Raw genomic sequence first — 23,515 nt, forward strand, 5'->3', positions numbered from 1 at the left:
AAGTAGAGGGAAGAAATAAAGAAGATATTAGCAAGGCAAAAAGTCTTGAAATGATTCGCCAGAACAACTCCAAAGTCCTTGAGGAAGTTGAAACCTTCAGAAGACCAATTAATTTAAATTTAAATTTTAAATATATATATAAAAAAAATCTATATATAAATAAGCAAAACCTGTCTTAGGATCAGAGTTCTCAAACTAGAGGCAAAGAGAATGAAAAAGAAGAGGGGGCACATTGCCAGGCAGATTCCCACAAGAAGCAGTGGCAGTTAAGAGTCAAGAAGTTTCTATCTGTCCTAGAAGTAATTTTGATTAGGGGCACAGATGGACCGCACACGCAGAAGCAGAAAACAGGGGCTATAGTTCCTGGGAGCCATAGACCCAAATAATTATTACTGTGTCCTATCCCAAGGCCCCCCCATTGAGAAGCACAGGAAAAAATTAGTTTGAGAATCACTGACCTATCTGGAAAAAAATTTGTTTTATTGCTGCCTAAAGAATAATCACACCCCCCGCTGCTGCCAACAGAGAACTTGTTTGGTGGTGAAACTGGGTGGCCCAGAGCCTGATAAATTACTAAAAGCCTAGAGAAGAGGACTATATTTTCTTTGAGTTATGCCAAAACTATTAAACATTATGTGAATAAGTTACCTCACCTACCGGTCATCATTCTTATCCCAGCAAGAACTATGCCATCAAACAAAAATTCTCTCTTCTTGTCACCGTTACCAGTTCTGTGTCTGAGTACACACATGTCCTAACCTCATGGCTGTCTCCTAAGCTGAGGATTTCCTTATTCACCTGTGATACATCCAGTCTTCCTTGTCCTCTGGTATTCTGTCCTCTTCCAGCTGTGTATTTCTGGGCATTTCCTTAAGCCTCATGTCAAACTGTAAATAAACTGTAGTAGTCACACTGTATGGTGCCTCAGAAAACAGACTCTCGAGGCAAAAAGCTCTTATTCATGGCAAAAGCAGGACTAAGCTGAGGCTCTGAACACCTAGAGGTCAAAAGTATTTCCAGACAAGCATATTAATGTGTGTATAACTACTATACACAGCAGCAGAGTGTATTATATTCAGTGCTTCATTCAAGCTTCTTACTCCCTTTCCATTCTTGCCCAGGGCTAAAAGATAGGCAAGGCTTTGACAATTTCTGCTACTGCATGAATGTTATCCAAAGTGTACAGCATAAATCAGGGCAGAGGATGAATAGTTGATTGTCTCTGTTCTAAATATTATCCTTTCAGTAGTACAGAAGAGGACTCCAAGCCCTGGGGGACTTTTCGGCCGTGATTGTTGCAAAAATACATCGTTCTTTTGAAGAAACCAGAATGCTTCCATTAAGTTTTCCGTCTCTGAAGTTGCATCTTTATCAAATTTCCAAAGTTACATAATATCCCTTTCTGCTACTAAAAAAAGTGATGTGAATGAAGTTCTTGTACTTTTTTTTTTGTTGGTTAGGCCAATATCCCAGGAAATACAAAGGTTGAGTGTACGTACCATCTGAACTGTGTTCAGGAAACCATCAGCATTTGAGGCCATAATTTTCCCAAGTTAGTCAGAACCCTTTTACTGCCATTAGTTGAGAGGGAAACTAGATGAGGGCTGGTTATGAAGTGGTATATAAAGCACAATGAGTTGAATTGTGTTTTTTATACCTCCCCACATAAGTGATGGGAGAACAAAAGTGGCTTTAAGTTACTTTGGTGCTTTTTATATACCAGACCCTGCCAGAGAGCTGATTAGTCAGTAATGAGTTAGAACCAAGTAGAAGTTGTTGTATGCCAGAGTAAAGTTAATCCACGGGTTTTCTGTTTGGAGTTTCAGTCAAAAGGGAGTTACACAGTTGTGTTAATGTAGTTTGTGTGTGTAGGGAGAGGTTATAATCTGAAATACTGCAGTGGATTTAATTTAATATTTTTTTCAGATACTTACTCTGAATTTGGACAGTGAGAACATCTAAGAGATTCCATGGAAAGTTAATAAAACCTAAAAATTCACTGAGGATTGTGGCATATGGTAATAAATAAATAAATTATTCATTATACTATTCATAAAGTTTATTTAACATTCAAATTTTCAAAATTCTTAACATGACTTCCTTTCCAATTTTAGGACACTGTCAGTGACTATTGCCTTGCATGAAGACCTGCAGCAGAGACCAAATATATAATCTCTGAAGGCAGGGAAAAACTGGAGGAAGAAACATGGGTGAGACAAACAGAGCTTCAGAGAGGAGTCTGATTTTCAGTGTGGAGCAAGAAATTCGGTCCAGCTATGGTGTTTGGTAATCTTGGCTTATATATAAAATATATATAAATAATAATATAAAAATTATAAACTCCAGAAATAGTAAAGGAAGTTGAGGTCAAGCAAATGTGTCCTACTGACAGAGGTCTAACTTATTTGTATGTTGTTCCTGCAACCTCCTTTGACATAAACAGAGCAATCACAGGTCAAACAGAGAGCTTCTGCCTTCCAGGCAGAGGTCTGGAGTTTGTGGCCTGCCCAATAACCTAAGCACAGAAAAAGTTAAAAAAACCCTGAACCCCTCTAAGCATAAGAGATCACTTTAATGGGTCACCCATGGAATGGGCAATTTTACAGATCTTAAGGGTGACACATCATTTAAGCCTTCACATAGATCTGTAATGGTTCCGTAATCAGCACAAACCAGGCTAAATTTAATTTTATATCTGCTCAATGCCTATCAACACATACAATAGATTTGCTTCCAGCCATGAATATTTTGCCCCCCTTCAAATTCAGAAGCACTGACACATGGCTTGTCTAATACCTGGGAGGTTATAATAAAGAGATAGTTGATGATTGATCTTTTGCAAAATATTCCTTAAAGATTGATCTGATTATATTGCAATCATCTGTTGCCCCCCCCCACCCCCCCAATTCCTCCTTCAGACACTTCTGGCATGAATTGTTGGGAAATTCCCAGACAGCAGTGAACGTTAGTGATGATGTGAGTAGGTTTAGGAATATCACAATTTATAAATTTCTCTTTTATAAATTTATAAAGTCTTCTCAAGCCAGTTTATTTGGCTGTATATGTAACTAATAAGCAGACCATATGTGTGATTATGTCCTCTAATTTCAGTAATTTCAAGATTAGAAATCTAAGCTCCTTCTAGCCCAAAGAGAACAAAATGAACATCCCAGGGACTGATTCACCTTGGCATGAGAGAGGAATATAAGATGGATAAGAACAAGCATCTTCTGGAAGTAGCTTTTCCTCTTTTGTCTAGGAAGGTAGACTAAAGACCACAGCACTGAAGGCAAGGTTGGGTGGGATGAATCTGATTCCACCTGAATATGTCAAGGCAGCACAGCAGGTACCAGTAGCTTTCTCCTCACTATCTATTGATAAGGAAAGAGAATATGTCTCATTAAACAGAAGTATGTGCAGATTTTGGTTGGGGTAGAGTTAATTTTCTTCACTGGGGCTGGTATGAGGCTGTGTTTCAGATTTCTCCTGGACACAGGGTTGATGATACAGAGATGTTTTTGTTACTGCTGAGCAGGGCTTACACAGAGCTTTTCTGCTTTTCATACTGCCATGTTGGTCAGGGGGCTGAGGGTGCATGGGAGGTTGCAAGGAGACACAGCTGGGACAGGTGACCCCAACTGACCAAAGGGATATCCCAGACCATACAATACCATGGTCAGCATATAAGGGGAGGGGAAGAAGGGACAATGGAGGGACACGTTTGGAGTGATGGTGTTTGTCTTCCCAAGTTACTGTTACACATGATAGGGCCCTGCTCACCTGGACATCGCTGAGCACCTGCCTGCCCATGGGAAGAGGGGACTTAATTCCTTGTTTTGCTTGCATGTGCAGCTTTTGCTTCCTTTATTAAAGTGTCTGTATCACAACCCATGAGTTTCCTGGCTTTTATACCCTTCCAATTCTATCTCTGATCCTGCTGGTAGGGGAGGAAGTGAGTGGCTATGTGGCTGCAGCTGGGCTTAAGCCGCAACAAGTAAAGGGGAGCTGACACAAAGAGAGTGAGCACTTTCCAAGGATAATATACAAAATCTCTGAATTAGGAACTGCATGTTTCTTAAGACCTTGGGCAATATTTTGGGGTTTGCCTTATCATTCCTAATTTCACAATGTATTATATCTTATAAATATGTTATATTATGTATTAAAATTATCTATAACTGCTTTTGTATACATAAACCTAAAAAAAAAATATATATACATATATACATACAGGAATATTACTTTGACACCAAATCTCACATGTACGGTACTGTTATATTGTGTATTAAAATTATCTATAACTCCTTTTGTATACATAAACCTAAAAGAAAAAAAATATATATAGATATATACATACAGGAATATTACATTGACAACAGATCTCACGTGTATGGTACTGAGTCAAGTCAAGAGTCTTATAAAAAACCAAACTTACGTTGAAAGTCAATTCCAGATTCCAACAAATAAAAGACAAATACCAATGTAACCATAGATTCCAAAAATGAGTAACTGAAACATCATTTTGACTAGGATTGCTCTGCCTTGCAAATGAATCCAAGTGATACATTCTTATTATGTCTTCTTGGAAAATATTTGTTCTAATTTAATTACTTCAGAAGAAGGCATTAATTGTTGAAAATAGAGGCTGAGTAATTTATAGAAACAAATCAGAAGAACGGAGGAAAAGTGGAAGAGAGAATTTCTCCAGCACAGAAAGTATTACATGAAACATTTGAAATTTTTACAAGTAAAATCTTCGGTTGAGGATTTAGTCCAGAATTAACTGGCATAATGCCACTGAAATCAAAGTAACTATGGCAGTTTGCATCAGCTGAGGACCTGACCCAGTCTCATTCTGTGAAGTAATATTCTTTTGTCTTCCAGAAAACATTACTATGAATGTATGATATTTTGCAGGTGGATCAGTCTACTAGTATACAATGCAAGTTACAATATATGAATCTAAAGTATCCTCACCATACTTACATATCGTGGTATTGGTCCATCTGGAGTTTTATTTCACCTAACACAGCAAAGCTGAGCAGTTGTTGAATAATTTTTTTATTTAATTTTTAAGTTTTCCTAATGTCTTTTGTTATCAGTCTCTTAGTTTTTGCACATACTTGAGTTGTAATTTAATTTACTTTCCAAACTGTCTGAATTCATTTCCATCTGTCTAGCCATGTAGAAGTGGTTCCAGTTGCCCTTTTACTCTTCCTCACAAAACTGGCTGCCTCTCTACTGCTGTTCCACCTACAGCTAATATTTGCTGCTGTCAAAAGGAGAACCTCCATCAATCTGCCAACCAAATACCTGTCCATAAGTATGTGCCTAGTGTTCCACAGCTGTTTTGGAAGGTATTTTAACCAAAGATAGGTCAGCACTATAATGACATGAGATCTTTGTTTATGCTTTAGAATACATGTTCTTTGTTGTTTCAACTCCCAGGCAAACAGATTGTATCTGCACTGAGTGAAAGTTTAATTACTGATAAACCTTGCCAATAGTGCTTTTACCCTCAGTCATATGTTAAAAAACCCCAGCTATTGACATTTTATTTTAAAGACTTCAGGCACCCAAAAGTTTTACTGCCAATGACTAAGTTGCTGGATATTCCATTTGGAACAAGAAAACAAAACTTGTATTTTGGATGAGAGAAGGTTTCAGAGGAGACCTGTCCGCACACACAAACATACACATGCAGCGTCAAAGCCTCTGTTTACCTTCATCTCTCTGCAGGGAGTAGTCTTAAAATACATCCCAGGACCATTCAGTAAATACAGTTAATTAAATCATTTTGGAGCCAAGGTTTCAAACTATGCTAATTTGTAGTAATATTTATTGCACTGAGTTCTCTTCAGGGATGCCAGATGGATATGCCTTAGCACACATGGAACTGCTCAGACAAAATATCTTCTCCAAAAGGTAAGAATTTGACTGTCTTCTTAACTGATGAGACAATAGAAGACTCAAGCTGTCTTGGAGATAACTGAGCTAGTCTGGAAATACACTTCTGAAACAGCACAAAAAAGAGCAAAGAACACGCATGATACAAGACTTATTAATTTACATCTGCTCTTGGATAGCACAGTTTGTGCTATCACTCAAATATCTTAGACTACCACATAAAATCTGAATTTTTACGACATATTTCGGTGTACTGTGTCTGCAACATGTCATTTGTACAGATGCTAAACCACTCTGGGATATATTTGTCAGGGAAGCGATGGAGCTGGATTCAAATGCTGAAATGGAAGTACAATTGGAATTGGAAAATGTAGGCTGATTGTGAAAGTGCAGTTGCATAGTGAAAAAAGACTTCATCAAGCCAGTGTCCGGATATGAAGGCCACTGCAAAGTCACTTGAAAGGTGATGGAGAAAACAGACATTCCTGAGGAACCATAAAATCATAGAATATCCTGAGTTAGAAGGGACACAGAAGGATCATTGAAATCCAGCTCCTGGTCCAACTCCTGGCCCTGCACACCAATCACACCCTGTGCCTGAGAGTGTTGTCCAAATGCTCCTTGAACTCTGTCAGGCTTGGTGCTGTCACCACTGCCCTGGGGAGCCTGTTCCAGTGCCAAACACCCTCTGGGTGAAAAACCTTTTCTGATATCCAACCTAAACCTCCCCTGACACAACTTCAGTCCATTCCTTCAGGTCCTGTCACTCATCACCAGCAAAAAGAGATGAGTGCCTGCCCCTCTGCATCCCCTTGTGAGGAAGTTACAAATGATCATGAGGTCTCCCCTCAGTCTCCTCCAGGCTGAACAAGCCAAGTGACCTCAGCTGCTCCTTGTACGGTATCCCCTCCAGGCCCTTCACCATCTTCACTTAACCCTTACTCACAAAGTGTTTCACACGGGAATCATTTAATTAATTGCTAAAATGTAGTAGACAACAGTTAGGAATTGAGAAACTGATTACAAAACTTGAGGTTCCTTGATATTTATTGGATGGGCCTAAAAATTCATGGCAGGGTTCTGATTCAAATATGCCTCACCCTTAGTATCTGACACTAATGCTGAAGCCTTTGTGCCTTATTTTTGTAAGAGCATACTGGTATATTTAATGACCCCTGAGCTCTAAGCATAACATCATCTCTGGCAGAACAAATTCCTGAGCATCCAACTCTGCTTTTGATTTGGTTCAGAGTGAAAAATGCAGCAGTTTTTTGACCTTTTTTACTAGCAAGTGAAAGAAAATCACTTTGAAAGAGCTCTTTTGAGGTCTAGAATTGCATTGTATATTCAATATGTATGCAACGACCTTCTGCAAGAGAACAATATGTTTTTTAAGTACTGTACGAGACTGGGCACATAATCAACACCCAGAGGAGAATCAGAAAGAGCAGAAACATCCTGAACTAGTTGCTGTGTGTTGTGCAGACAAAGACACAACATATCTAGAACAGGGTCGAGTGCATGGAACAGAGCAGAGGTCATTTGAAAATCACCTGGACTTTCCCCTGGTTTGAGAGCCTGGTACACAGGAAGTTTTAGATTACATAGTAGGAAAAAAGTCTTCACTGAGACAGTGGTCAGGCATTGGAATAAGCTGCCCAGGGCAGTGGTAGAAGTGCCATCCCTGAAAGTGTTCAAAGAAAGCATGTGGATACGACACTTGGGGACATCATTTAGTGGTGAACAGGGTGGTGCTGTGTTACGGGTTGTGCTCAATTGTAGAGGTCTTTTCCAGCCTTAATGATTCTAAGTGATCAGTTTTGCTCTCCATCCTACCATTAGTGTTCAGGTGCCTGTAAAGATAGCAATGGCCTGGAGTGAGCAAGCAATTGATTTATCTAACACAGGCTCTGAAAGCACCTTGCTTCTGGAGATCAAGAAATCTGAAGGAGAAAAGGTGGTAAGAGGGTCATTGAACAGGCAGTGAGCAGCAAGACTAAAGATGAAGAATGGCCAAGCACAAGAAGAAAACCTTCATGATAAATGAAGATGGGCTTTTCCACTTTAAAATATTCAGAACAGGACTGCACTGGAGTCCTTTTTCTGTTATCAACTAGAGTCTCATAAAAAAACTTTTGTAACCCTTGGTCAGCAAAATCATCTGTGTAGGAGCCATTTTTTTTTCCTGTGACAGTCTCCCAGATCATAACCCAAGATAGTGCTACTGTTTTAATGAAAGCAGAGAGAGTAATATTTAAAAGGAGTAAAAATGAATGTGGAAACAACATTCAGAGGAAAAATTTTTCATTATTTGATGTTTTGAAAGAAAGGACATTGGAAGATGTGAGTGTACTTCTTATTAAACAAAACTCAGAAAGCATTAGAATAATTTTCTTTAGCCTGACGAAAGTATTGGAAAAAGACAGATCAAATTCTGTTTACCACAAAGCAGTATCTACAGCAAAAAGAATTCAATAATACATGTCTTTAAAAAAAAAAAAACAATTGGAACACATAGAAAACTGAATAAAGCCAGAAAATGAAATGAAACAATTTTTTATAAGTTGTTTTGAAAGACTAGCTTAATTTCCATTTCTTAAGTATTTTTGGGGGTTTTGGTTTGGTTTTTTTCATTTAATGCTTGCCGCAATGCGTATTATTCTCTTCTTAAACAGGGGCTTCTGGCCACTTAAACAAAACTAATTATATTGCTCTGCTGATGCTAAGGATAGTTATAAGCAGTCTGACCTGAAAAAAAAGTCTCTTTTTTTTCACAGATTTTAGATTATAAAGTGTGTTTCTCTTCTGATGGAGAAGGAAGTCAAATCAAACCTGGCAAAACTTCTTCAGAGGTGGGGAAAAGGAGACAAGGAGAGGGGGAGATAGAGGAAAAAGGCCTAGGGTAGAACTGCCAACAATGTGGAGGATAAGTTTCTTATCTGGCATGAAAGGAACCAAGCCTCATGTTCCTCTTCTGAATTGGGCAGATTGCCCCCAGTTCTGGCCTTTATGGGTTTGACATTCCTACATAAAAATTAAATCCTGAACCCAAGAAGCTAGTTCAACAAAAGTTTTGTCACTTCAGAGTAAAAGAACAAATTATATACTTACGTTTTGTGGATAATAATCTTTGTTTCAAGCTGTGTTGAAAATCAAGGTATTATCATTTAAATGCTAAGGATAATCAGGACATCTGTTTCATAGGAGGACAGGTAGAGGACAGAAAATAAAGAGGTATTTAAAAATTAGGAATATAACTTGAGATTTCTTCAATGGAAAGGTTTACTTAATATCCACTCTATAAATTCTGTTTATGGCTGCCTGGACAAATGTGCGGGGGTTTTTTATTTTTTTTTTTAATTTTTTTTTTTCCTGTTTATTTTTTACTCTGAAGTGTTTATTTCTCCCCACTGAGCCTAAATGACTAGTTCAGGTGAAGATGTACTTACCAGGCACTGAAACTTGGTGAGGTGCATCCAATATTGAATTATCCTCTAATCATTGCATAGTCAGCAAATGTCTTTTGAAACCCAGTTTCAAATGAAAATCCAATTTAGAGATTCAAAATGACCTTAGGAAGGAAGACTGTCTTCTCTGGGTTATACAGATAACCCAGGAAGACTTTTGCTAAGTTAAATTTAGACTTGCAGTAGCTTAAATTTTGATATCTATAAAACCAACCAAATAAACTAATCACCAAAAGAAAATGAAATCCAAAAGCCTACCCATGGTCAAAACTGTACATTTAAAACACTTTTGATTATACCAATTATACTGGCTAAAACTTGTTACCATCTGAAATATTTTTAGCTAAATGATTGAGAATTATGCTAAAGGCAGACAGGGAATAGTCTTTTCAGAGTCTCAAATAATGTTTCAGCACCTTGTACTCCACCTAAAATAGCCCTCCATGAAATCAACTTATCAGTCCGTCACCTCCAAGAGGTGTGCAAGTACTACAGTAATTTTACAAGTAGTTGTTCAAAGGGAGAGAGAAATGGACCAAACAGCTTATTTCAGTGCCTAGTCCATCCTGATATTTTGTTTTTACCATACAATTTTCCTTTCACTATTACTTTACATAGCTGGGCTGTCAGCTGGAGTTGAAGCTGCAATGAAATGCATGTTTGTTATAGTCAGTTTAATGCAATTCCAGCCCCTAAAGCTACACAAAGATTTCTCTGAGACCTCTTTCAGTTCCATTTACCTCTCTGTTTTAATTTTTCCATCTGGAATAGCTTGTTTCTTCTCAGTCCAAGTAGTAGTCTGAAATTATTTTTTCCCTAGAAAATCCAATCTTCAAAAATAAGGGATGGCATTTTGCATTATTAAAAAGGCTTACCACTGAATCACAAACACATCATGACTGAAGGATTTGGATGGCAGACACTTGAAATATAATAGGCAGGTCAGAGACTTGTTGGCAAACAAGTGCAAACTCCACATATTTCACATCAGCCCATTTCTCAAGCCTGTCAAGGTCAAATGATAGCCATCAGTCATACTGGGGGATGCCAGACATTGCAGAGAAGTTCTTCATAACAGTGCTGCAGGAAAGTAAACCTATTTCCCTGTAGAAAATTTGCATAACCTGCAAGAAGAAAAGGCTTACCATTCTCCCCTTTGAATGAAATTTGTAGTGGAAATGGAGCATTAGAGTGCTGTGAGGATGGAGCAGCATTAGGGGCAAAAGCTGGGGCAGCTGCTCTATCCCAGTGCTAGGAGACAGCAAATACCAGAAGAGGTAAAACTCCGTTTTCCAAACATCTGTCTCCCTTAATGTGGGACTGGCTAATGGAAGCAGAGTCCTTTGGCTGTGGAAGGCAGTATCTGACACTTGCACTTATTTTGTCACCATCTCAGTGTTGAATCATAGAATCAATTCTATCATTTCACTGCTGTCCTTCTACAGACTACTGTCCAATATTTACCCAGGAAACAGAGCTACAAAGTGTAATTTCTTCTTTACCACTGCACAATTCAACATAACCACTCTGAGTCTGTCCCAGTGACTTTGGGAAGCAGCCATTAAATCCCAAAGTGATCTTAGCCCTGCCGTTGGGTTTTTGGTGCATGAGCCCACTGAGTTCCACAGTGCTCACATGCAGCTCCTCGCTGAGCAGGGAGTGCCAAACAGCACTGTGCTGCAATGATGTTTTCTAGTCTTAGTACTCTTACATTCACTGAGGAGACCACAAGGAATAGTGATTTAAACCATCAAGCACAGAAGAGATTACAGCACTAGAGTGCAATCTGAGAGAGCTGGATATTTTTTGAGCCCTTGGCATTTGTTGCTTATATCATACAAAGAAAGTTGCTCAATCTCTTCCTTCTCTGCCAAATGTGTATTCTACTTTTTTGTCCCAAACTGGGAGCTAAGGAGGAGTTTTTTCTCGTTGAAGATGTGCTCAAATACTCAAATAACTCATGTTAGAGTAAGAATCAGAGGGGCAACAACAAACAAGATTCTTCTGTGGAAACTTCAGATAGTGTGGAGTAAATGAGGCATAATCTTATACTGAAGGGTAACAAATGGAAAGAAATCTCAGCAATCTCAGTCATGGAATACTGCTCATCCTGTGCTCTGCTGGATGCAGCTGTACTGCAGGAAAGAGAGGCTCACACAATACAACAGGATTGAAATCCACTTGTGCAAGGCGGCATGTAATGATCTGATTCTGAGTCCTGTTGACAGGTCAAAGCAGGGGCTTGACATGGACTGTGTTATTCGTACTTTTACTCTCTCTGGTCATGCCTACAAGCCAGAGCAGTTTAGTACTTAGGTTGGTTTATTATTTTTGCTCTTAGCCCATGAAAGGGTTTTGTAATATTATCCATTTGTCTTGCAAATAATGTCCATTTCCAGGTAATTATTTGTTCTTTGAATGTAGTATATAAGTCCAGATGGAGATGTTTTCTTACAATGATTATTTCATACCACTTATGACCAAATTTTGTTCTGTTTTACTCAATACAGAAATTAGGCGAAATACAGTATTCTTCTTACATCTGTGTTCATTGGCATGAATAAGAGTTTTCCACATGCAGGTAGATCAGGAGTCAAACCTTGCAAAAATAATTACATGAGTACAAGCCCCATAGCAGTTTGCAGTGCTGTTGAGGTATTTTCTTCCTGATTCATTGGCAATGTGGAAAACAAAAGTACTAGCTAGGCAGTGGCTAAGGATTACAGGTCCTGTTACAGGCCCTATTTCTAAACTACTGGAGTAATCTATGAATCTAAAATACTCCAAAGAACACAGTTGCTTCTTTTCTTTGCCAGCTGCAAGTTTCCAAGTGCTCAGTCTGCCAGTCAATAATTTATTTTCTTTTGAATTCTATTACTTCATTAAAATGCTTATAATATTTTTGGCTTGTTACATTTATTTTAATTCTTTAACTATGATTCTTGATCTAGCATGACCGTTGAGTCCAATCAAGCTTCTGTTGGTTTGTTTTTCAAAGGCAGTTGACCAAGGCCAGACCACTTAAAAAAAAAAAAAAAGTAATACTCAATTTATGCTGGGTTTTTTTTTTTTTTTCAATTTTCTCATAAATATCAGAAAACGAAATTATTACCTTCTTACTTTCCTAAGTCAAAGCTGGAAAAATGGAGAAGAAAAAGGGTGTAAAACTTAAAAAAAAACCAGTTGCAGCAAGTAGTTACAGATACACTCTTCAAAGTTCTCAGTGAATCCAACATGTTTTTGAATTAGCTCTGCTTTTCCTGTAATGCAGGAAAAAAATCTTAGTGCCAGGTTATACCTGTATTTGAATTCAACTCAGGATATTACCCAGAAATCCAAACCAAGTGTGATTATTGATAGTCTCAGCATGTGTAGTGGAAGACAGCTGAGTGATAATGGATTTGTGTATATTATGGTATCTCATCAAGTAGTATGGTACCTCATCAAGTATTGGATGTATTTGTTCCTCCTGCTATTTATCTCTGGCATGTCAAAAAAACATCTTGAGTACTTTAAGATGTGAAGCATGATGTATTTCCTCTCCAAGGAGCATGCTTTCCTCATTAGCATGAGGAGCACTTGCACACGCAGGGAGAGGGATTCTAGGGATCTGGGTCAGGTGGAGCTACACAGTTTTACACATTAACACTTACTGTACTGTACCACTGACATTATCTACAGCAAAATGATCACCCTTCTACGAGATGGGGAGAAAGCACCACAAACCAGTGTTTGAAGCATTAAAATCTTCTCCTTTTGTAAGTTAATAGATTAAATTATCTACGGAGGTAACTGCAGCAAGAGATACGGGTAAGGATGAGTTCAAACAGCTACTTATCCATGTGCACTGCAATGCTTATACAACACAGGATGAGCAGTCTTGTCACAGGGATATTTCTCCAAATGCCTAAATGGTTCAATCACTGCAGTGAGGATACTCATGCATTTGACAAAATTCAGATCTGCCTTTTAGATCAGATCTCTGAGACTTTCAAGATCTGTCATCACAATGACTATTGTGTACCCAAGCTGCAAGAACATCACTAGAAACTTAGGGCCTTCATGCAGGAAGACAACACTGCAAAAGGCTTATCATCCTCTGTCAGATCAGTACAAATACCCTGAAAATCCCCATGATAATGTCATGGCAGATGTGTTGTTTTGGAGATGAACGTGTGGCTTCTGGAAGCTTGAAGAAACAGACAGCTGTGATTAATATGAATCCTATCTCTCTTGGAAAATGATACTGGTAACGAAAAATGTGTTGGAAGAGGATGTATCTGAGGGATGAAAAGTTTTAGGGAAAGGATCCCAGGTTTAATTTTCTGTGCTAGTACTGTCCATGAGACCCTTTCAGAAAAGCCCGGAGTACTGGCCCTGGGACAAACTCTCAGCAGCACGTGCATGACCTCTGGTTTTCCATTCCCATACTATCACCTCTTTCCCCCGAGCAGTGGCTGTCCACAATATACCCTCCTCCCACCTTCCACTAGAATACTCTGGGGTGAAAATGGGGATCCAGTATTTATACCCCATCTGTAAATTTCTGTGGTTGGTACTGTGAACAAAGCAGTAACAAAATGCTGCTACCAGCAGATCGACGATGGGGCAGCCATGCCTGGGGCAGCACTGTCTAAACCACAGTAAGGGTATGGAGCATGGAGGTGGCACCTGGGACCTGTTTTTTTTTTTTTTTTTTTAAACCTTTTTGGTTTAAAAGATCATGGATGGCATATAGAGGCTACTGCTCCTGCTCAGCAGTGAACCAGCATCATGAAAGTGATGGGGTTCTGCACAGGAAGGACAAAATGTATGTTGGAGTCCAGAGGCCACAAAGATGATTTGTGGGAACACCTTTCCTATGAGGAAAGGGTTAGGGGATTGTTCACCCTGGAGAAAAGAAGGCTTCAAAGCAATCTTATAGTGCCCTTCCAGAGACTAAAAGGGGTCTACGAGAAAACTGGAGAGGGGCTTTTTCCAAGTACATGTAGAGATAGGAAAAGGGGGAATGGCTTTAAACTCTTAAGAGAGTAGATTCAGATAGATATAAGGAAGAAATTATTTTCTGTAAGGGTGGTTAGGCACTGGCACATGTTGCCAGAGAAGCTGTGGATACGTCATCCCTGAAGTGCTCAAGACCAGGTTGGATGGGGTTTTGCGCAACCTGATCTAGTGGAAAGTGTCCCTATCTGTGGCAGAGGGATTGAAACTAGGTGATCTGTAATGTCCCTTTCAACCCCAAGCATTCAATGATTCAGTGATTTTAAAGTGTAGCTACTCTGATAATAGTCACTAGTTTCTTCTTTATTCCCTGTTCACTAGGATAAAACATAGTTCTCTGTCCATATTCACTTATCTTATGGGGGTCAACAGTGCAGATATAAAATCTAAACAGCTTTCTTGGCCTTGGTCTGAGAAGCATTAGTACAGAGAGCAAAGGAAATGACTCCTAGTTGAGAAGTGGGAACAGACTCCTATGTTCCTCTTTTGCTATCATACATAGGGAAAAAGTACATTTTGGTTTCTGGACCGATGACTTCCCACGAGCTTATACTGATTAAAAACAATCACTTACAGCAAAAAGAAATCCAAAAGCCTATAAATATTTATGTCAGAGTCAAAGCCACAGAAAGATGAGTATGAAAAAAATAAGTTTAAAAAAAAAAAAAAGCAAGTACAATGGCTGGCATGTGAGGCAGAGTGAATTCCATACTGCACTCAACCCCACTATGGGGATTCTGCAATGGGAAAAGGTGATGCAACAGAAGACTTTTGGAAAGATACCCAAAGGAAGAAGAGACCTTCTTGCTTTCTGTGTGCACAAAAAATTCTAGGTTGTGCTTTTTCCACCTTCCCGGATGGGAGAGGAGCCTCTCTGTGCCAAAGGTTGAAACAATACATGGTGTTGGTGCAGAAGTAAGTGTTGTTCCCAGGGTGTCTTCTGTTTTGCTGCAGGACTGTAACGCTCTGTGTTGTATCTGATACAAATAAACCTCTTTTCAAGGTACTTCAGTCACAGGAAAGGAGACAACAGCTACTATTGACTTCCCACAGATCTTCCCTATTCACGTTCTTCTAATCAAGACAACATTCAGCTTTCTTTTCTCTTCCACTGAAAGAAGGGATGCAGCTTGCTCAAGCGGCTGCAAATTTCATTGATTTAAAGTCTTGACAGCTGTACTCTGTATAAACCTTAAAAGGACTCCAGCTCACTTTCAATGTTCAGGGACAACACAGGGACACAGCAATATAGCCCAGAGGTAGGCACTTCCAGTGGATATTTTAAGTTTACTAATGGCATGTGGTGCTCAGAAAAAGGAATTAAATTCTATAGTTTTGAATAAATGGTGGAGGTTTTTCCTTCCTGAAGACACGGAGGAGTTGTCATAATTACGCCACATTAGCTACATCTGGACAAAACTTGTCTTAAGATGTGTATTCAAATTTGATTTATGTGACATGATGTATGTATGTCAGGAGATGTCTGTAAATATAATTAAAAAAAAAATATTATACCTAATACTTACAGGCTCTATAAAGGTATGTAAAATAAAATCTCCTTCAGAAAAAAAGAAACATTAAGAAAATTAATGTCCTATGTGACTCACCCAGTGTAGAGACACTCATATGATGCATCTCATATTTGGTGTTATATGTAATTACACATATACAAAACACATTTTGGATACTCCATACAGTTTGAAAGAGTAACACACTTTAAAATATTCTAGATACAGTCTGCTTCTCAGACATTTCTGAACAATAGAGCAGCATTAATCAGCCTAGCTCAAAGAATGCTTTTTTAAAAGCAGCTGTGGATTTCACTTTGTGATTAGAAAGGAATTCCCATCCCCTGCATCTTCATTTGTCACAGAGGTTTGAGACTCTCACACTGTGTGCAATCCTGTGTTGCAGAGAGATTTCCTTCAGCCTAAACAGAGGGTTCAGAAAGAGGAAGAGTGTCATAGTTCAGTACAGTTTGGGTTTTTTGTGAGAGGTCTCCATCAGCCACGGAAGTGGTTCTCTTGCAAGGAGGTGCTTACAGCTACCTCTATGACCTGACAGAACCTATCAACTGGCTAGTTTGAATATTGGCAACTTTTTAAGCCACTTAAGAAGCCTGACACGCCTCTGTGATCCACAACGAACGGAGCCTGGGAAAGCTCTCTTGCCTTCCGGCTTTCAGACAGGTAGCGTTGGGGGCACCTGCAGGTGGCCCTGCGTGGCCGAGCCGGGCCCTGCTCAGCCTGGCCGGGTCAACCGTGGCGCTGCCCTGTTCCATCCGCGGCCCTCCACAGCCCTGCTCCGTGCAGGCAGCCCTTAGTGCGGCCGGGGCTCGTCTGAGACCGCTGCCCCACTGCCCAGCAAAGATCGTGTGACCAACAGCGATAAGTGAACTCCAGCTGCAAGGCCCGGGTGAGATTAACTCTTTTAGTGCTGTAAGTTTCCTCCAGAACAGATGAAGCCTGCAGACATCAATCGTCTTCCGAGTCAACACCATGAAGACACCAAAGTCAGTGAAGAAGGAAGAGCTGAAACCCTGAGGGAGGAGAAAGAGGAGATGCTTCAAGCTTAGAAGTTGAAATTCTGTTGTAAAGCTATGGTGATGGACTATGATATATCAGAGTCCTGAAAGCATGGGGGGTTGGAGCGTTCAAACTGTAATTGTGAGCAGAAGTACTTGTGCTGAAATAAGCAAATGACAGCAGCTGTAAAATGATGGGGACTCTTGCTCTCAGGGGAGGAGGAGGGCCTCTATTCCTAGAGATGAAATGCTCCCACGGATGAGTGAAGAGAACCTTTGTTTCTGAACAGCTCAACCTTAAAATGGTACCCCCGTAGCTCAAGATTGGACCCTCAAAAGCAGTTGTGGGGAAGGCTGTAAGATGAGGGCAGGGACTTTCACATGTGAGCAGAGAACCTACCCGGGCGGCTTTCTCGCTGTGATACTGATGCCATGAGAGAACTTCTTGTGGAGATGTCTCCATAGCATGAGCAAGAGAGACTCCTCTCCCTAAGTGAACTGAAAAAGATTATTATAGAGGTGGTAAACTGATTGAAAATTTCAAGGGTTGTCTTTTTACATTGTCAGTGGGAGAAGGGAGAAAGGTGGGGGGGAGGAAGGTTTAGTCTGATTTTTTTTTCTTTCTTTTTGGTCTGTTAATAAACTTCTTTATATTCTTTTAAGTTTTGTGCCTGCTTTGCTTTCTCCTAATTCTTACCTCACAGAAGCAAAATAAGTGAGTAATAGATATTTTGACCCAAACCACCATACTAAGGTTCTATGTCTCCTGGTTAAGAAATACACAACATACAGGAAAGATCTCAGGTACCACACTGATCATGTATTCTTTAGATCTTATTCCCAATCCCCTCACTTGTCCATATTTTCGGAGAAGTGCTATGGTAGCCTAAAACTTTTGCAAGAAGATAAATATTCATCTTGAGCAACTCTAAAACCAAAGGCTATCTCCTGGAATGCTGTGGAAGTCAAGGAGCCAAGGGGGCATGTGTTCAGGACGATTGGTGAGCTGAGGAAAGTTGGACTGGACACAGAGGTATAAAAACCACATGAGAGGAAGACTGAGCAGGAAACTGAGAGACTCAGGAAACTGAGCAGCTATGAGGGCAGTCACAGACCTGCCATGCTACCAGGAAAGGCTGCAAACATGTGTCCTCCCCTCCTCCTGAACAGAGGCTGAAGGATCTCTGACAAACCCCTGTATGCCTAAAGGAACAAAGCATCTTTCTCTGTGAGCTAAATGGTACAGAGAGAGGTCCCAGAAGAATGGTGGTCAAAGACAGAGAAGTATTTGAACATGTATAATTGAAGGTCATATGAATGCTTGTCACATCATGTCCTGAAATCATAAATATTTTGTTGTCCAATTACTCCATTCTTACCTGAGGCTCCTTGAGTTTGCTGTAGTCCTTCAGCAAATCTCTGTTTTTGTGCTTCTTTTACAGTCCATTTGTTCCCCCTCAATACTTCATTTCAGACATGAGGAGGGAGAGGGGAGAGGGAAAATAAAATCAAAAAACGCATTCAGTGATCAATCAAATCTGAGCAGGAAGCCTTCAGGAAGAGGTGCAGACTGGAAAGTGAGGATCGCCTCTTATGAATCATAGGTCAAATCTCATAAAGACAGATAAAGGCTGCATCTGCTCTATTTTCATTGTGTTTCATGGGTGTAAATGCTGAGAAAAATGTTCAGGCTGGCTTAACCACGCTTCTCTGCAGGAAGAGTCACTGTGACTGTGTGGAAACCCATCCTTCATAACTTTGAGTGTCATAAGGGCAAGATAGCCATGTTGAAGATCTCAACTCAACAGAGGCCTTTGCATACCATTATGCCACACTTTTGCAAGGGATAGGAAGCATGACAGCAACTCACTATTACACCTGCCACTTCCTGGCCTCCCTCATGCTCACTGTTGTACATTTTATCCAAGTAAGAAGGAAGAAAAGAATGCAAGACCAAATGGTTGATTTGACTTCTTCTGGATGCACAGATATTTGTTCAGAAACATCTAAGCATAAAGAATACAGCAAATACCTTCTTTTTCCCTATTGTACTTCAGCCTTGTTTCATTCCCATCTCCAGTATGGCCCAGAAGTTCTCTAGATCTCCTTTCAGAGAAGAACTGTTCCTCATAAGAAAACACTTAAGTACTAATTTCTGAATGCTGTTCAGAAATAGCAGAACAAAAGCCCACCATATTCAGGTTTAGTAGAGGCTGGTTTAGATCCTTTTAGAGCAGGTTTCTATCCCAAAAGCTGAAAATATGTGAGCACAGGAACAAGGTGGCTCTTCTCAGACTACGAAGAAGGAAACATGCTGGCGTTGGTTCAAAATAATGTCTCAGACCAGAATTTCTTTAAGCTTTAACCATGAAATTATTTCATCAGTAAATTAAACCTTTTCTTATCACTTTACCTTTCCTGGCAACTGTTTACATGCAACACACAACATCACTGATAAAAGAATGGAACAGCTCCTGGAACAAAAATTTTCAGTGCATTCTCTCCTGAAAACCCTGAAGTATTTATTGCCCTTACATTCAGCAGGGAGGAATCAAGCTACAAGAGAATGAGCTGTTCATGTAATGCTTCTTCTTAATGTTTTATTGGCTAGAATAGAATTCCCCATTTTTCCTTCTCCCTTTCTCATCACTCAACACAGCTTCTTAGGAGCCAAATCACTCAATACAGCAAACGCATACCATCCCTAACACCTCCTTCCTTTCTCTTCACACATTTAAACCTTCACCTTCCTATCACCTTATGAGAACAATTTTTAAAATTTTACTATAGGTTTTGAGAGTGATGAAACAAACTTGCCATGAAGTTTTCCTCCTACAGACTCTTAAATCTTCCAGGTCTTTTCCTTTCATATGCTGATTTTATATTGTGGATTTCCAAGCGCTTTATTTTAGCTCTCCCATTACCATCATCTATCACGATGTACAGACTCAAGGAGACCTTCACTGGCTTCATTGCAGCTCTTAGCTGCTTGTATTTACCCTTAATGAAATCAGATTTCAGGATCAGAGACTTCAAAAAGTGTTGGTCAGGAAGCTGCATAGTGGTTTCCATGGAAGACTTTTCTACCATCTTCTTGCTTCTCTAGAATCAAAAGATGGATTTACCACTAAAATAGAATAGAAATTCACTGCATTTCAGGAAAGCCCTGAAAGTGCAACTTGTGCTTTCCTGAGTAATTAGGAGATAAGACAGTCTTGTAATGTCTGCTGAACAACTGATGGCTATCAGAATTGTTAAGACAATTTTTATCTTTGTTTCCAGGACTACTGAATTAATAAACTGTTTCAGTTGTGCTGAGGAAGAGAGACAGGGGGGAAAAAGAGAATGGTAAGGTAAGATTTTTAACTGACCATTTGTTTTCGGCACATAAGTTACAAGAGATAAATGAAGATGAAAGGTGCTGTCATTAAGAATTAGAATGAGTGGGTTTCTTGGCAGAACCAAAGAAAAAAAATATTAATATGCTGACCAATAAAATACATAGGTACGAGTCAAAACACAATTGAATGAGTTTGCCAAAAAGTAATAGATGTGGATAGAAAAAAAAAAAATCCATGCTTTTTGATTTTTAACATCACTCTCTTCAGCCAAGACCATCCTGTCCTTTATCTTTTCTACGGTTGAGGAATCTAATTTGAGAGTAACAATGGCTACAAAGTAACTGCAGATTCATGAGAAACATAAATATAAACCAATAATTTACATTTTCCTAAAAGGAAAAATTCACAATGAATCTGACATGAGAAAGTAAGGAGCTGGTTTAAATTGCATGTGACTACAATGAAAAAAACCATCCTTAATTGGACTGTTATCTGTGCCCTCAACATAGTGGTGCCTGTTATCATTCTTATGAAGTGGTGTCTGGAAGCCTTTCCTTTACAAACCTGTTTTTCAGGTATATACAACACTCTTAAATGGAATGAGAGCCCACAATAGATTTAATTTTCATTTGGTAAAAATACATTTTCTGAATTTTTTTTTTCATTTTATCTCAAGGGCTGTGTCTCTGGCCACAGAGATCTGGGCTATAAGATGTACTGAAATAATTTATCTTGCCTCAATGTGTCGTGTTCATGTCCAGACAATGGCCTGTTGTCAGAAACCTTTCTGAAGATGCCACACTGGTCATGAAAATTGCAGGTGCAGGTGCTTGCAACTACTCTAACCTTTTGTGCATCCTTCTGAGGGAAGAAGCATAGTCTGAAATGAAGAAGTGGCAGTATTTTGAAGGCAAGTGCAATAGAAGGAGGGTAATTTGTTTGGAAAGGTGGAGATAGCACTGCCTATAACTTCACAAAGCATACTTTGAGAAGGGAAGAGCTGTGTGCCTTAAGGTGCTAATCATCATCAGCATGTTCCATTCTGAACACCTGGACATGCTTGCAAAATACAGGACATGCCTCCATCCAGGCTGGAAAGAAGGAGCCCACTGCTGCAGGGTGGAGTGGGTTCCTTTGTGCAAGTCAGCACAAGTCCCAAAGCCTTGAGGTGGATTGGAAGGTAGAGAGCTTCTAGACACAAGCTATTGCCAGAGTGTTTGGTTGGTGTTGCCTGTTCCTCAGAGTGTGGACTAATCTCCACTCTTCATTCCCCGTGTCTGTTTCCTTCCTAAGGAAGATTCACACCTTTCTGATTGCAGGTCATGTGCTTATGCAGCTAAAGGTAGCTGGGAGGCTGCTGAGCTGAGCTGAGCTGAGCTGAGCTGAGCTGAGCTGGTAGGCTAAGTGGAGCAGTAAAAGTCATTCACAGTCAGTGAGCTGACCTCAGGTCCTTCAAATAATGCAGTCCAAGAAGATTTTGCCAGTATTTCCACTGGAAGCCTACCACGGGTCTCTTGCTTTTTCTGTGTTTGACTGGCTGGTAGATTGGGAGGGACAAGAGCTTGGGAAATGCTTGACCAGGGCATGAATGAAATGGCTTTTTTCTTTAGTTGGTCCTAGGCATCTCAACCTGAAGTTCTAAGGAGAGAGAGTGGGAGTAGCAGAGTTTGTTTAAAGCTGCCTTTTCTCCAGGGTCAGCAAATTAATAGGCTCTTTACCACTCTGCGTCTGGTAGTGTGGGCTTTCTGAATAGCTTTAGCTACAGGTGAGTTTATAAAACACCTCCCTCAGAACAGACTGGAAGTTTTCTCTGTTTGCTTGACAGTCAGGTGACTGGAGGTCAGAAGAAATTTTTCCTCCCGTTCTGCCTCTTAGTTACTCATGTCCCAGAGGTGAGCACTGTGATTGGACAAGAAGCTTGTCATCAGAAGACATTTAAAAGGAGCAGGGTGACATAGGCTGCTGAAACAGAGTAGCCTGTGCAATTCCTGACTCTCCCCTCTTTCTTTGTGGTGCTGCCTGTGAATGACTGATCAGTGACTGCTGTGATCCTGTCTTCCTCTGCTTCCCTCCCTGCTGGGTACCACTTGGGACATGGAGCTGTTCAATGGCGACCTCATCTAGATGGCAGAATTTATAAGGAACTGATTGTTGTTATTATATAGGATGGTTCAGAAAACTGTGTTTTCTGAGTGCACCCAGCTCTTGTGTCATGGCTGGACAAGGGAAGGGCGATCACTCAGACATTCTGTGCTCTGTCAGCCCTCAGCTGATAAAGAGTATTTCAGAGATCACCCAAGAGGAATTTGAGTAGCCCAAGGGAGCAAAAAGCTCCTGCTGTGCTGTGCTGTGATCAGCATCAGAGAAACCCTTCCCAGTAAACAGCACCATCATATCCAGTAGCAAGGATCTCAAGTCAGAAAAAAGCAAGGGAGGAGGTTTGTATTGAGGATGGCTTCTAAATGCAGACACGTCTACATCCCTATACAAAATAGAGTTCCTCTCGGAACGGCAAGAGAGAAGCCAGTTGCTGCAAGTGTCAGGAGGAGCACATCTTTATGTGGCATTGAGGGAGAGCACATTGGAGTGGAGCGAGCTAAGCTTCAGGAGTTCTGCGTTTTGAGGACTTTTCTTTTTCCTTTTCCAAACTCGTATTTCTTGTTACAGTGGCTTGTCCATTTTTCAGCCGAGCTATTGATCAGCCACATCTAGCGTAAGAAGTAGTTTGGACGGTTTTTTGTGCTACTGCGCAAACCATCAGTTGGTTGTATGTGATCTTTTGTCAGTCAATAAACACATCTTTGAAAGTGCTCCTAAATTCAGGAGAGAAACCCTGACATCTTTATCTCACAAAAGATGTGTGAGGCAGGACACTGCTGGTGTAAAAGAAGGGTAGGCCTTAACATTGGATGATGTTTCAACTTTCTGTGCATCATTCAAGCAGCCTCTAATTCCTTCTTTCTCACTAAACCTGTAGCTAAAAATTAGCCTGTACGACAGGCTGTGGCCAAAGTAATAAATATTATTGTTAATAGTGAATAACATCTGCCTGCAATCATCAGTAAAAGCCTACACCTATATAGAGATCGTATTGGGGTCCTGTCGCCCATATTTATATTTGACAAGGGTTGTGTGGGAGGGCGCTTGTGCCTGCTTTGTACAGGGAAGCTCTAGGGTTCACGACTGATGGGTCTGCACTTTGTGTCTCTTGAGGCTCTGGGTGCCCAGAGCCATGATGAGTTCCCGGGCTGGGGATGGCGGGTGGGGCTGGCCTG

The 23,515-nt window shown here is 40.2% G+C and overlaps 1 long non-coding RNA gene across 1 annotated transcript; it reads left to right on the forward strand.

The window, feature by feature from the left end:
- The first annotated feature begins 1,372 nt into the window (after positions 1-1,372).
- Positions 1,373-3,763, forward strand: LOC116443221. The gene is made up of 3 exons (XR_004239786.1): positions 1,373-2,018; positions 2,115-2,286; positions 3,112-3,763. It is a non-coding gene; the product is annotated as an uncharacterized LOC116443221 (long non-coding RNA).
- Positions 3,764-23,515: the final 19,752 nt, after the last annotated feature.

Source organism: Corvus moneduloides, chromosome 4 (genome assembly GCF_009650955.1).
Source record: "Corvus moneduloides isolate bCorMon1 chromosome 4, bCorMon1.pri, whole genome shotgun sequence".
In the NCBI taxonomy this organism is placed as follows: domain Eukaryota; kingdom Metazoa; phylum Chordata; class Aves; order Passeriformes; family Corvidae; genus Corvus; species Corvus moneduloides.